The 12,333-nt window shown below is 39.8% G+C and overlaps 1 long non-coding RNA gene across 6 annotated transcripts in view; it reads right to left on the bottom strand.

Annotated features, from left to right (window-relative positions):
• LOC111267843 (uncharacterized) overlaps positions 1-11,879 on the bottom strand; it is a 74,420-nt gene extending 62,541 nt beyond the window's left edge. For all 6 annotated transcript variants that reach the window (XR_002684867.2, XR_015313973.1, XR_015313970.1 and 3 more), the window contains exon 1: positions 11,764-11,879. This is a non-coding gene — a long non-coding RNA (uncharacterized LOC111267843). The remainder of the gene's footprint in view (positions 1-11,763) is intronic.
• Between the last annotated feature and the right edge of the window lie 454 nt (positions 11,880-12,333).

Consider the following 12,333-nt stretch of genomic DNA (forward strand, 5'->3'; position numbering starts at 1 on the left):
CAGTACCTCTGTACGGATATCGCAGCGTTTGCTCCACAGACGAAGCAAGTAAGAAACCGAACTGTAGTCCAGCGACCGACTGCAATGCAGCGATCTCTCTCGGCCCCAGGGTGCCCAGCGTCTTGTATGTAAGCCAGCAACCAACCCAGTGGACCACAACTGCGCTAAAAGCACGCAGGAACAGGGTACCGAGGAGGGTCCACAAGCTTTGTTGACTCTCGCACACTTTCCTCTACATGGCAAACACAAGTTGCGCGGTTCTTACACGACGGCCCATAGACTACGGCGTAGTATGGATGACAGCGCGGTTGTGGAGGTAACCGACCAACATTGCTAACAGCAGCCAACCAATGGGCTTAATGGCCAACTCGCCAATCGCGCCGATTGGCGACCCCTGCTTCCCTTAACTGGCCCATCGTAAACCAACTTGCGGCCACTCAGACTGCGACACTCTTTCTGACAGGAGCCTACTCCTACCGTCGTCATCGTCATCGTCATCGAAGACCCAGTTTTTACCAGTGGGCACAATACACTCAAACGGCAACCAATTTGACCGTCGTTGGAGGAAGTGATGAAGCCCGTACGAGAGAGAATAAAGCGGGAACAACAACAACCGCAATTCGAACGGAATGTATGACAAACAATTAACACGCCTTCGTGTTGTAAATTAATTCAAACACACTCTTTTCTATAGTCTAACGTGAACGGGCGCGTTAAAGCATTCGTAGCAAACCAATAACACATTTCTTATTCGGAAACTAGCAAAAAGTAATTACCTAATGTCGTTGTTGTAACTCGAGTCGTAAAATCAGACATGATCGTCCTGTCATAGTACTCTGTCTAGACTCCCTGATAATTGCAAAAACGAGTACGAAGCTCTGTCGTGACTTTTCGGCTTGATATTCTAGAATCTGACCTCCCTCCCCAACCAGAAATTCTAACCTGACCTATATCAAACGAAACGAAACGAAACATCTTAATCCTTGGGGACCACGGTATTGGTTCGGCGTTCATTACGCTTAAAGCTATTACAATAAACTTTGAAGTCCTTAACGTATGATCCTGACGCAACTTCACAATTGTGTATGTCTAACGACAGATTCGCGTAAGCATATGATTTCCCCCTGCATCTGTTTTACTGACTAGCTACACCAAATATATATGTCTTGTTATATACATATGTCGACAGTTGTATGTCTGTATGAGCCTGTGCCATGATACCGTGGTTAATTGCAATCGCTGTTAGGACTGCTGGTGGATCCAATTGTGGATAACCACAAACAATCGCTGGTGAACGAAACCGAGACACTGATGGCGGCCTGCGACCGAGTTGACTGACTGGACGACAACGATGCGATGATCAGCCACCATAGCTGTTCTTCGGCTCATTATCGTTACGGCTTCCGCCGGTGGCTGTTCCTGCGAGGCCACCTAACACCGTACACGATGACTTAGCAGTAGTATATCTCGTTCCTGTCGATGCCTTTCACTTGTCCACGTCACTATGCCCTGTCAAAGTCATGCCGCAAAAGTTCTCCAGGCCGAATGGCATGGACCTCAGCGTCAGAATTTGTGGTTCGGACTTCTTTATCCAAAGCTTTGTCTCTGGACTCTATTTTTCATCCTACGATCACTTGTCTTTAGATACGTCGATTCAGGCATATACCAATTATGGAGATTGTATACACTTTAAGATTATACCCTTCTAGTATCTATTAAGAAAAGGCACTATGATTTAGCAATCAACTGGTATTCAGAAATATCATGTACTTTACATGGTACACCTTGTGCGATGATTAGGTCGCTTATAGGCTAACAAGGCGCAAACCGTAAATGTGTGTGAGTCAGTGATTCAGTTCTGCACGGTTAGTAAACGGTTAACGGAAAAAACGTTTCGAAATCGATAAGACGTGCATTTTGGCAACTAATTTCTCATTGATTTCTGTACGTACGCTTTTGTAAATTAAATGTTCTGAAGTTTATGCACAGAACCACTGTTACGCGTTATGTGAGACTCACGTATGCATACATACGTGAATGCATGCACTTCCTTTTCAGATACAGCGAGATTCTTCTCTTTGCCGTCTCCTTGGTGGTCATTTTCTTTATACTCTATTCCTCTAACGCCCTGCATTGTACCGGTTTGGCTAAACACATGGCCACCACCTGCGTCGGCTGCTTAAAATCCCTCTTTTTTTTTTTATGGGGTTTCCTCGGAGCATCGCAAGTGCGCGGGCGCGTGTGTGTGTAAGCGAATGCCTCTTAGATAACTGTTGTAATCTGTGCTCTCGATCCCCTTTTCGAGCCACCTCTTTACCATATCATTTGCATATTTTAATTCTATAATTAGGGAAAGCCTCAACACTAGGGACGCGATCCCCTAACTCCTTATATACACATCTCGTGCGCCATCAATGAAACGAGCGGCAGGGCTCCAATTCTTGAGAGACGACCGTAAATATACGGTATTGAATCTGCGGATGACCGAAGCAACACACCAGAAACGCTTTTTTCGGGGCCCACGGGTGGCCGGCGTCGTCTACGTTACTGCTACTTTTCCTACCGTTTTTCTTCTTAAACAGGCATCCTACCTTCCTTCAGCGAATTTACCAAGCTATACAAAGACGCTGGACCGCCAAATGGGTGATAGCCATTTTCCATAACCATTGTCGGGCTCAGTCATCCCATTTTTAGCCTAGGTGAAGTCCAGATCGTGACCTTTTCATTCAGCCTCTGACAGTTGCATAGACGACATATACAACCATTCGATTATTAATTGCAATATAACTAGGTTTATACTGTATTTTTATATGATTGTTCCCTTCCGTGGTTATCTCTCTTCGTTATATGTCCTATTCCAAATGTATCTCTGTATAGGTGTTTCCATCTTGTGCCTGAAGCTTCGATGTACTTGTTATCTGATTCAGAACAGTCTAAGTTCTGTAGTTCTCTCGATCTGTCATATAGACCTGCCCCAAAAATAATAATAAAGCCAATGAAGCAACAATGAAAAAAGGATTTCACATAACGTGCCTACTGCGTCACGCCCAAGTCCAAATTCACTGAAATGTTTTTCTCCTGTGGCACATGTTATTCTCTATTAAAGAAAGCAGCATCAACTACCTATTTACAACCAGTCCATACTTCAATTTTTACCCAGAGTAATTCCACATGGCATAGCAAAAACCATCACTTTTAATACGGGACAAACCTATACTTCTATAACACCGCTACTGAAATGCAATGTAATATTTTGCTTTGAACTTTATGTGTTGTTATGACATATAAGAGCGATTGAGTAGGGTAATCCTTTGTGGCTTTTATAACAAAAGACCGCTTGTTCTTTTTTACTAACGTGAACCGCATATGTGCAGATAGATTCTCTTTCTGAAAGCAGAAGAAGACGCTTTAAAATAAAGCATTCATTAGTTTAAGTGGGATCCACTTTCCTCTACCACTGCTTTTGCTATTCGTGCAGTCAAATGCAAAATGTACTTGGATGTAACAAGACTTCACTTGTTCTGAAGTCGCACAGTACGAATACCCTTCAACAGTCTCACCTTTGTTTTGTCAACGAAGTTTGGGCTTTCACGTCGTTTTCTTCCTTTTCTTATCTTTCCCTGTTTCATTCCTTTCCCTACCAATCCATGCCGTTTTCTGTTCATTGAAGCTTCTCACCCGATAGGGTAATGCGTATTAAACTCTGTTCCTACATTTGGTTGTTGCTTCTTCCCTTCATCCTCCGCTTGCAAGGATTTTCTTTTTGCTCTGTTATTACTATCAATCCACCACGGCCGCCATGTGGGCTCATGAACCCATTTACCGGACAAACCCAAACCGTTTATACGCACTGCGTAATCCGAAGCTTGCTGATAATTCTAGTGCCATAACCCACAATGTGGGTTGAAGCGTTCATATTAGGCCTCTCTTGTGTACTACGCCGCGGGGTTCTCCTCTTGTTTTCCTGTTTCGGTCACGACCATTCGAGGCAAGCGAAAGAGCAAACCAAACAAGGCAACGTAAACAGGGGTAGTGGTTAGCAGTAGAAGAGCGTGGCGGGAAGAGATCGAGCTGGCAATGAAGACTGGGATTAACCACGTTGAATCCGTGTTCTAATCCAGGACCACCCTAACTACCCCATATCCTACGCCTTCTCCAATAAGCTCCGGTGTACTGTCCTAGATAGGAGGACCAAAAATAAGAGCACCCAACGTTCGTCCTGAAACTACCGCAAAAAAGCCGAACTAATGCACTCCATGCCGCGCGAGAGTCATCCGTGTTGACATGCCATGTAAGGGACGAGCCAGACAAATGCAGCCTATGTATGTACTACAGCCTTAGTCTGTAATCTGGCAAACGGTGCGCGTTGGTCTTTCCTGTAGTCTTTGTCAAAATCCTATAATAAAAAATGCACGTTCTTCTATTTGCCGCTAAAAGCGCTACGAGGTAAAAGAAAACGTCTAACACACACTATAGAGGGGCTAGAGACAAGGATATCGCCTCATTTAAGTGATGTCGTTATGCTAACAACACGGTGTAAAAAGGAAGTAGCAAGCTTTATTCGTGTGGTCTTGAAAGCGTGGACGGCAAATAATGAGGGAATATGGTAACCGCTTAAATACGATGGAATTTTCTTTAGTACGCAACACACAGTTTTTTAAGTTCGTCTACGTAGTTTTTTCCGCACTCAAATGCTACCATTTACTCTGACATATCAGATCTTCCACAGCAAGTAGGCTTTCCCACAGATCTGCTGAAATGTATAATATTTCAAGAGCTATATCTGCGCTTCGTCTTACAAATGCTGGAGATAAGTTACAGTATTAACTGTATATTTAAAAAATAGCGTAAAAATATGATGCATAAAGAATGCACTACTTTTTTCATATTTCAAAGACAAATAAGCAAATGCTTGTTTCTGCGGACAAAACTATAACATGCAGGCACATATGTAATCTTTCGTCGCGTTCGAACAACACGAGCTAAATTTAGGACAAGGTGCACACTCAATGAAGCCAAATTCGTTAATCTCTAAAATTTGAGAGAAAAAGTAAACTTAACAATTGATTCTACAAAAAATAAAATTATCACATTTTAAAACAGGCTTTAAAATCATCTTACATTGGTTTCATACTGTTTATGAAACTACACAGAATAATCTACCAGAAATCACTATGGCAAGTGCTAACGATTCAGATTAAGAACGTAAAACATTTAGGTAACTTTACCAGACATAAAAATAATGGCGGCAGTTTAAATTCCGCTTAACGACAATTGAACGATTTTTCACCACTTCGAGAATCTCCTGCTTCCCCGGATAGGACTTCAACTGAATTCTTTTTCAAAATCAAAAACTCCCATAAAATGCACTTGCATATAAGAATTACAGTTAAAATACAGCAATAAATAAAACGTTGCTTCAGGCGACTGACTCCATCCAGCACTACACGAAGTGCGTCTGCACCCGGTCTCAAACCTATATCTCGTCATATGTCCCCAAATTTAGTTAGCAAGCACGTTGCCACTAAACATCACCGAGACAAGGCCTCTTTAATCTATTAGTTATCTATCAAATTCAAAAGGCTTTGTGCAAGTAAAAATGGTAACTATTGGAGTCATGTATGTTACAAGCTGCTGCAAGGTGCTCCAATAGTACGCGAACCTGAATTCTCCAGTGAAACTTTCGTAGGTCGGATTTAATACTCCATGGTCATATATACATATATATGATTACATATATAAACTACTTTAGTGATAGTTCATACCTTAGATCCGTCCGAATATAACCGTAATAAAAAAATAGTATTAGCACTCACATGTGTCTCATATAAGTCTGAGAGATTTTCCTATAATTACAGCTAGAAACGCTTCAAGAATTCGCTTGACCGTTTTTTTTTACTTTAAGATTGAAATAGAGCACTTTATAAATACAAGCAACTTATGCATTTGGTTGTTGTTTGATATTATAGTTTATTATGCTTAGCCACGTTTTTAGCATGTACCCTCTTTCGGGCATTAGTTGATATGGAAAGAAAAAAAGCAAGCAATGAAGAATGAGACTGCTACACACAAATTATATGAACGATATGATAATGCCCCTTTTTGTATACAACTGTATGTACAAAGAGGATAATTTTGAATTATAACTGTACAATGAAAGGTCTACCTAAATATCTAAATAAAAATGAGAATGTGAAGAGATATACACTAAGTTGCTTAACACGATTAGCCCAAAAAAATTGGTAAATCAACAACCAAGAACAAAGAATATGTAGGATAGACTAAATAAAGCCCGAAGATTTCGTGGGAGAGTTCTCCTCAGACATCTTGTGAGTTATGTTCATAAGAATGGCTTATTAGTGTTACATCACTCAGAAATATTGGGTGCTCAGTAATACATGACTTTAAGTTTTTCTATGAAACTTCAATGAATTAAATTTACGTTATTAAGTCGATTATATAATGTTACATGCCTGCATGGCTTAAGTAAACAATGCCGAAATGCATTTCCCACAAGTAAGATTATCAGCACCAGTCACATATTGTAAATGTACATTAACAGGACAGATTGAAACAAAGAAAGGATACTCGAATCCTTTCTTTTCTTCGCAGGTACAATTCTAAAAATGAAAAATATTGGTACTATTTAGCACTTGTATGGCTTTCACTACGAGCCGTAAGGACGTATAGAAGCTTTAAAACATTTAACCCTATCCTGAAAAACATTTAAAACCCTATCCTATAACTCTGCGTTGCTTTAAGAGAATGCATAAACTCTAGCAAAACAATACAATTATGATAACATCAATGTTCGCGAAATGTTAGCGAAATTCTTTGCTAACGAAGCATATGGCTACATTTATAAAATCGTTCTATGCAATAATAATTTAAGAATAATTTTACAAAGTTGACAAATCTGTCTAAAAGTGTAATCAATTGAAAGCGTTAATAAAATAATAGTTGCATACGTTTCAAATTCTACCATGGTCTAACAATTTCATGTTACACCGTGTTTTGCTACGTATATACATATATATACACGTACATATAGACAGTAACACAGCTTCCCGACAAACACAGACAAACTTGTGTGATTTTTTTATTTTATTAACAGCTGTTTTATAAGTATCAAGTAGCCAGTTTCAGCCATGTTTCCCTTCAAAGCACCACAAAGTCAGTCATTTATCCACAAACCGTCAACACTCTGCCTCCATTGGCGACCAAGCAAATTCAATCTTTGAATCCACAGGTTTTTTGTCCAGTTTACTACTCTGTTGTTACTGTCCATTAACTCCCATGTTAACGTACAGCTCTGTGCGACCTAAAATTTTCTTCAAGGATGTTTACTGTCATGAATTTGCTCCGTTAGTATGTTCTCAACTTAGAAGTCGTAGAAATGTATGAACTACGAAAATATGATCAACTACAGTTTCACTTAACTGGAAGTGCATACGTTAGTCAACGGTAGTGGACAGTTTGTTCCGTTATGAACAGGTAACACGAACTATGATAGTCTTAAGAGTCTTGAAATCATCGCTCTATCCGAAGGCTCCCTGAAGCTATTTTAGGAAAAACAAGAAGTTCTGGTTCGAACAAATTTTATTTCTTAAGCCTATTGCGTAGAAAATAAAGCATTTTACGACAGAAATATGACCAAACGTTCACTGTTCAATGCTATAATACGGTTTAAGTTTCCCGGATGTGACTGCATTTACGTCATACTGTGATATCTAATCACTTAAGTGACTTCGAAGGGTTCACACAACAAACGGTTTTATAACGAAACCTCGGCTAATTAGCTTTTCTTAATTTAACCGAACGTGCATGCAGTTAGCCGATGCAGGATTTTGATAATATCACGTTTCCACTAGTGAAAAAAATTATTTCATAACGTTTTTAAAATAACAATGCTTTTGTTTCACGTTTAAACATTTGACACTGTGTGGGGCATTCGTCCATGTTTTCTAACCGCCCCACTTGATTTACAACTTCCGGCCTTAGGCCAGAACCTGCTTTACTGAACTATAATTGCGCGAATAAATCCGTGCACTCAGATATACTTGGAGGCATATATACATGTTTGTACGTGTGCATTCACATCAATATTTATGCTTTTTAATTACTAACGCTTTTTACCACCCTAATTTTATACAATGGACACAACCAAGAATTCGGAAAGTTCTGTTCAAAATACACCATTTACTGCAAATTTATCAACGTTATTTTATGTAATATTATCATGTATGTATTGCGCTGCTTGCTTCTCATACATTTTACACTCTTCCTATACATGACGCAACAATGTTTTCCTGGGGTTAATATCATCGATACCGTTCTCGTGCATAACAACAATCACACTTGACTCTGTAAAAATGTGGTGCAGCACGTACGAGCAGCAAAGCTGTTGAGCTGTTGTATTGTTAAGCTAGTCGAGTCACAATAAACGTTAAATTCCGATCTTTAGCACAACGACATCATCATTAAAATACTTCCTTCATATGAATTAATAGTTTCCTTTTTCACAGCTGCTGTTTATAAGTGAAAGATATAAGGTTCGCACAAAGCCCTTAACAACATCCATTATCAAGGGGCCGAATGATCAAGCCTAACAAGACACAGTCGTAAATCTAGTGAACTTCTATATAAATGATCTTTATAGAAGACTTATTATCTATTATTACTGTAAAGCAAATTTTTATTTCCTATATATATTTTTTTATTCAAATAGCTTACGCTTAATATATGTCAAGCTAACTTAGTTTCATAAAGCTCGACTCGCACTTATGAACCCACGATGATGTAGTAGAATATCTAGACCTGACAACATTAAACCAGATTTATAAGCAAATCTGGCACAACACCATAGCAGATCCGTCCGGAACTTCCGGCAACACAGCAAACTTCCGCTATGGCTCTCATACTTCTTAACTATTGCTGCTTTCGTCATCGTTATCAAGCAGAGTAACTTTGTGCACCACGGCTAGGAAGAATATGGAACCAGCAGCTTGCCGTTCAGAGTGTTGTTCATTAGAGTCTACAATCTTTAGCTGCTCTTTAACGCCGCTTTGTGAGTGACGTGGCTTTACATATGTCATCGAATAGCAAAAAAAGCTCCCGTTATGTTGATCAGACATCCGAAAGTAAACAACAATTCTTCTACGGCCTTGCTATGTCAAGGGATTAATTGTGGCATCATACCTAGCCCAGAGTTTTACTTCAATTATCTATGGAAGGTAGTTATCAGAAATTTTTCATAACCAAATGACGACAACATTAATGAAGCCAATCATTCATCATTCAATTCGTTTGTCAGAAAAAAAAAAGTTAATATACCTATATTGGTGTAAATAAAATAGCTGGCCGAACAATGAGATAAGTTAGTGTTCATCATCGTAGAAGTTTTACATCATTGTAAATATGTTGACTGCAGTACCGACTTGTAACAACAAACCGAACAAAGACTTCCTAAATCACAGTCAAAGAATTAGTAATAAGCTCAATCTTAATCGCCTGTTGTCTCCATAGAAATTTTCCAGTTCTCACTTATGCGTATTCAGCGTGAACATTATGCCGTGATCTATAAAACGGCAGAATATTTGCGCCATAAAGGCTAGCAGCCGCAACTTTAAGCCTTACTCGATACACATACAACCTGTATCAAGTAAGTGAAACCTCTTGAGTGTATAGATCAATTTCTTTTTTTTTTAATACTAAACAAGCGAAATTGACGACATTTATGCAAACCTGCTCCTCCTAATGGCAATTTCTTCACTACCAACTCACACATAATTCTGAACTTCTAAACATAGCGCCAGAATAGAATACTAGTCAACGTTACGTGGTAAATCTATTTATTTACTAGAAACCAATTTTGCATTGCAAGTACACCGACGTCGCCATAATATTATCTCAACTCTGAAGTTGCGTACTTTTCTCCATATACACTATTAGCAAAATAGGGGAATGACGCGTTGCTTTTCATGCGTAATATTGATCTGTTAGTGGATGATAATTACAGAATTCTTCTATAATTAGATTTTTTACATTAGTAGCATGCCAATATTTGTCCAATGAAACAGATTTTTAGGAACATTACCAACGATTATGTACGCTACGAAACATAGCAGCTTCGTTATCCTATGTTCGATTATGTTGTTCTTTCATGGTAAATGACTCACAATTATATATGACCTGCGTGCCCTCACAGCAACACGAATAAACATTCGATTAAGTTTTGCGCTCAATACAACGTATGCCAGAGCAGTCGTTTTGTTCTTTCTTTGGACGAGGGAAAATTTGTAGAATAAATAGTTTTCGCATGATGTCACTGCTATACCATGTGCGTACATTATGCCTTTCTTAAGGTGTACGGATAGAACAATAGCACCATAAAGACAAACACCCACGAACTTTTGCACACAGCAGTGACGGCAGAAAACTGTGTCCCACGAAGTGGGGGACGTTTACGTGCATGGATCGGCCCACGCGAGCGAGATCCGACAAAACGGATGCGCATACCGAACGTAGAAAAATGCTTTCGACATCCTTAAATCAATCACCGCTAGAGCCTCACGTTGCAAAAAAAATATCAACAAACAAAAGCTACTCCTAGCTATTCTGTACTATGGATTTATACTTCCTTTTTTACTTCCGCACCCAATTAATCCACAATACTTAGGAAAAGGAAGTGCAAAACTGCAGTCAGATTGAAACGACACAGAGCACTAGTGTAACGGAAAAGCCGAGATCAACGTCGTAAACAGAGGGAGCAACTGACCTTGGGGCCACTGAATCAGGAGATAATCTTTTTCTGTCGATTTTCTTTTTATCATGATGACGATTCAATCTTATATAACAATATATACAAATATTACCTCATGCATACAATTTTTCCGTTTTTTGATGAACCGCCGTTGGTTCACTCACACACTAAATAGCTAATTCAGCCACCCGCTACCAGAGCAACCACCAGGACGCATCACCCGCTTTACATTGCTCGGCTTACACTGGCGTCACACTAATCACCTTTTCCTGTAATACTCTTACACATGCATTGCAGGCCTAGTGCCACTAATTATATATATGTATTTAATATTATATTGAGCTTTTCTAAAATGTATATAGAGATATTATGGAACCAAATAGAAAGCTGAAACCTTGGGTAATTCATTCAATCTATACACATTTTGTCTGTATACTAATATAGTTCAGTGGACTTATCACAGTGGGATACGCTAATCGTTAATCGCCATTAGTAAAACCTATGCATATGCCGGCCTCAGACAAAGAACCAGTACCGACTTTGAGATCTAACAATGTACGTCACCAAAACTGTCACCCTAACAGTCCAGTTCTAAATTGAGGATCAAGGAGAAGCCTTTGCTCAGCAGTGGACGCTTCTGAGGGCGCCAGTGCTTTCTGAACACTTTATTTTAAAAACGGTAGAACACTTCGTTTGAATGCTGAGAGCACCACACTGAACAAACAGCGTATTGTCATCCACGCGAAAGCAGTCTAGGAACCCATATGAAGCAGTGACACACATAAACGCAACAGAATAGCGCGTAAAACGGAGGAAAGCGGCATTACGATTTCGAATTCCCGGGGTGCAAACGGCATACACACTGGGTACATCGGAAACCGTCGTTCGAACCGCGTCCATACGCAAGAGCTTCTCTGACGAAAACCACTATGTGCCATTAATAACGGCGCATGCATTTTGAAAGAAGTCGATTTTAGCTAGACATTTCATTGATCACTAACCCATTGCTGCGATGAGGAACGTTGGATTTAGTCCGTGAAAAAAAGTCACTTGGCCACACTCACAACACAGCCCGCATACACAACACGGCTACAAGCTAGCTCAGAACAACTAAATGCACAACGGAATACAGCAGGTGAACATGCTGGTATGAGCAGACGATATCTCAACGGCTAGTCGATGTTATCAATAGGCTGTAGAGAGAAATATTGGGAGCGGACGGAAGCTAGAATTTTACCGGTCTCCATATACATATAGCTGGCATGTTCTAGCAGCATCGACTTGACTTGAGGTCACCACGGATAATCCGTGATAGGGTTGTATATTTGTTAAGGTTTATTCGTTACATTTCTATGTACTCACTGTTTAGCCGTGTCGCCCTGCACAGAATCGACAGCGTATGCTCGACGATGATATTAATAATACGAATAATTGTAACGTTTTGTATAATGTTCATAGGAATTCTTCATCTAGTCGACATTGTCGAACAGCTGCGAGATCGCCTCAGAGAGAAGTTGATCTGGAAGTTTTGCGCATAAGCCATGTCTAGTTAAGCTAGTCGAGCTGTACGC

This window comes from Varroa jacobsoni, unplaced genomic scaffold (genome assembly GCF_002532875.2).
Source record: "Varroa jacobsoni isolate VJ856 unplaced genomic scaffold, vjacob_1.0 scaffold_1228, whole genome shotgun sequence".
Lineage (NCBI taxonomy): Eukaryota > Metazoa > Arthropoda > Arachnida > Mesostigmata > Varroidae > Varroa > Varroa jacobsoni.